This window comes from Tursiops truncatus, chromosome 20, assembly GCF_011762595.2.
Source record: "Tursiops truncatus isolate mTurTru1 chromosome 20, mTurTru1.mat.Y, whole genome shotgun sequence".
Lineage (NCBI taxonomy): Eukaryota > Metazoa > Chordata > Mammalia > Artiodactyla > Delphinidae > Tursiops > Tursiops truncatus.
This window is the reverse complement of record NC_047053.1, coordinates 45,199,723-45,203,420: the sequence shown is the minus strand read 5'-3', so window position 1 is coordinate 45,203,420 and position 3,698 is coordinate 45,199,723.

Below are 3,698 nucleotides of genomic sequence, written 5' to 3'. Positions count from 1 at the left end.
CCTCAGGCAGTGCGTCGGCGGCCCGCGCGAAGGACCCCACGAGGCCCCTTGCGCAGGCCGCCAGGCAGGCAGCGCCGCGGACAGCCCTGGGGGGCGGAGCTGGGGCGCGAGGCTCGCTCGTGCACCCTACGTCCGGTTTTGTCTTTGCTGACAGACTTCTCATCTACAGTTTGCGGTGAGAAAAGCTAGTGTAATCGAATAGGCTATGATACATATTCTTACACCTCTGCTTTGAAATATTATGATTTCTCAGAGCCGTGGGCAAGCCGCTTAACTTTTCTTAGATCTCGGTTTTCTCCTGTCTATAGGAGCAGGCTGAAATAAACGCCGAAGAAAAGAGTTCTCAGGTTTCATCTGGCTGAGAATCTTGGCATAATCTGTGGGATCTCTTAAAGTTAATAAGAGAAGGTATGGCAGTGGCTGAGTAGTATAATAGGTAAATATTATGTTGCTAAGAAGAATCTTTAGAAGTTTTATTTGCTTTCCCTTTCCAAACTCTTATGAGCATCAAAAGAGATCACGTATATCCGAGCCGATTTTCCAGTTAGGGACCATACAAGTTTTCTTTATTATCATCCACACCATCTGGGTCCCTTTTTTTAAAAAAAGCTTAAGATCCTTGAACGTGAGAATGAGGCTGTGTGTGGTGTGGTCCAAGTGTCAACAGTAGCCTGGGAAGCAAATGGGAAATCTTGGAGCGGTCTACTGTTATGTTAGTGATTCTCAGTTTAATCAGCACCAACCTCCCTTTATATATGCTGAATAGACCTTTTTTTAAAAAAAAAAAACTGTTCTGGGGACTTCCCTGGCCGTCCAGTGGTTAAGACTCTGCTTCCCATGCAGGGTGTGTGGGTTCAATCCCTGGTCTGGGAACTAATATTCCACATGCTGCATGGCTTGGACAAAAAAATTAAAAAGAAAAAACAAACAAACTATTCTGGAATGAAAATCATGGATAATATAACCCATCTACACACATAACTAAAAAACAAACACGAAACAAGAAAACATCCTAGCTGTAAAGGAGAAACATTGCAAAATAGCAAAATAATAATATATTTCAAAATATAAAGGCTAAAACATGTCTACAGTAGAAATACAAAGAAGTAGCCATTTGCTTGTACACATATACAATACAATAACTATAAATGCAAACATTACAGCTGCCACAGGTGTGTTCTTTTGGTTCCTCAAACATAAGGGTGGCATGATTTTTCCAATATGGTGTACAACTTCTTGGTAAAGTTCTGACTATATTGAAGTATAATTTTCCATTGTTTTTCACATAGAAGAAGTCTTAGAAAATTTAGTGCGTATTAAAACTTCAAAAAAAAAAAAGCTTGGCATATGTTTAATGGAGTTAGGCCTCAGACACATAAGGAGGTGTCTGGCAGGACATTGAAAAGTCTGATGGAATGTGAGACGATATTTTATTGTGTAGGTTTGTTGCATTGCAGTTGTTCGGCATCCCAATTACATATTGATACCTTCCTCATCCACCGTGACTGTGACAACCCCAAATTCCCTTACAAATTTCGAAAACACACTCTAACAGCTCGTTGAGACACACTAGGGTAAGATGTTTTCTGGCTCTACATTTGGTGGGCAGTTGCTTTGACTAGAGTAGACGAAAGGATTTGGAGTTCTACACTTTGTGCGAAAAGTTTGAAAAAACAAAAAGTAACAAAGGTGTGATGGACTAAACAGATTTATGGTTTACGGAACTCAAAAAATAAGAGTGTAAAGAAGGCAAATAGGTGGAGAAAAGTCAGCTCCACAGCAAACTGAAGCCCTTCCTCTCTAGGCTTGGAGGTAACAATAATGAAAGCCAACTGAAATCTAAGAAAGTGCTTGCAAAGGAAACAAAAATTTAAAGTGAAGTAAATAAAGAAGGAAACCAGTAAAAGTCCGAGCAATGGGCAGAGAAAATAGGTAAAATTCCTGTATTATAGACAGATTCTTTATAAATCTATTATTTGAGTGAGTCTGAGATTAAATATGTGGCTTTGTAAGAAAGAAATTGGTTTCAGAAGAGAAAAATTGGCAGTGGAAGAATAAGGAATCTAGGAATTCCCTGGCTGCCCAGTGGTTAGGGCTCCAAGCTTCCACTGCAGGGGGCACAGGTTCCATCCCTGGTTAGGGAACCTGCGTGCCACGCCGCATGGCCAAAAAAAAAAAAAAAAAAGAATAAGGAATCTAAAATGAAGGGAGAAGTACTGATTGGAAAAAGTTTATTCAGAAAGAACCATGGTAATATATATTATGATACTAATTATTGAAAATAGTGTGCCTATATATTAATTGCTACATTGGTATATATATTTTTTCATATTTGGCATTTCTGGCACTTTCAGCTTATTGGCTGTGCACATATCTGACCCAAAGTTCCTGCCTTTGTGAAGTGAACATTCTAATGGGGAGGAAGACAGAAAATCAACATGTAAATATGTGCCAGGGATGATAGTGCTTGGGAGGTGGTCGAAGAGGGCATCGCCAGTGAGCTAAGACCTGAAGTAAGGGAGTCTTGCAGGTTGCTGGGGGATGAAGATTCCAGGCAGAGGCAGGAGCAAGAACCCTGAGCTGAGAGCAATCAGATCATGCCTGGCTTGTTTGAAAAACAGAATGAGTAAGGGCGAGAGTTGTAGGAGATGAGATTTAAGGCAATTTGACCATTAGAAGGACTTGGTTTTTAATCTGAGTGAGATGGAGAGCCAATGGGAGTTTGGGGCAAAGGAGTGGCAGGACCTGATTTACATAGTAAAAGAATCACTCTATTTCCTAAGAGACGGAAGCTGTTTTCTGCTGGGCAGAAGCTGGGAGACTAGTTAGAAAGTTTTTGCAATAATGCAGGGGGAAAATGATGGTGTCTTGGACGAGGGTGCAGGCAGTAGAAGTGGTAAGAAGTGGCTAGATCCTGGATATAATCTGAAAATAGAGCCAAGATAGGACTTGTGGTTGGTTATGAGAGGAAAGGGGTCAAACATGTCTGCAAGATTTTTGAGCTTAATCTCTGAAAAGATGGAGTTGCCATTTGCCAAGATGGAGCAGACTAGGGACAAGAAAGTCAGAAGGAAAAGGACAGGAGTCAGTTTTGGATATGTTAATTTGAGGTGCCTATTGGGTATCCAAGTGACAATGCTGAGAAGGCAAGTGGATATACAAATGTCAAATTAAAGGGAGTAATTTGGGCTAGAGGTTTGAAGTTAGGAGGCATTAACATACTGATGGTATTGAAAGTCACGGGGCTTACATTACAGAACACTTCCTGAAATGTGTGTAAAATATTTGTTTGTAAAATATTTGTTTTTATTTATTTACTTATATATTTTTTTGGCCGCACCGCTTGCGGGATCTTAGTTCCCTGACCAGGGATTGAACCCGGGCAGTGAAAGCGCCGAGTCCTAACCACTGGACCACCAGGGAATTTCCAAAATATTTGTTTTTATAAATTGCTTATTTTAAAGGCAATGGGAGAACTTGATATTTTCAAGTCTGTTATGAATCATTTTGTAAAGAAAAATATTTTATCTTTTGGGTAAATGTCAGGTGAGTAAAGGCATACCTAAGTCATTGTATCCATTTACTCTTGCTCCTGTAACAAATAACCATGAATTTGGTGGCTTGAAACAAAAGCAACTGATGTTCTCACAGTCTGGAATCCAGAAGTCTGAAGTCAGTGTCAGTGGGCTGAAATCGAG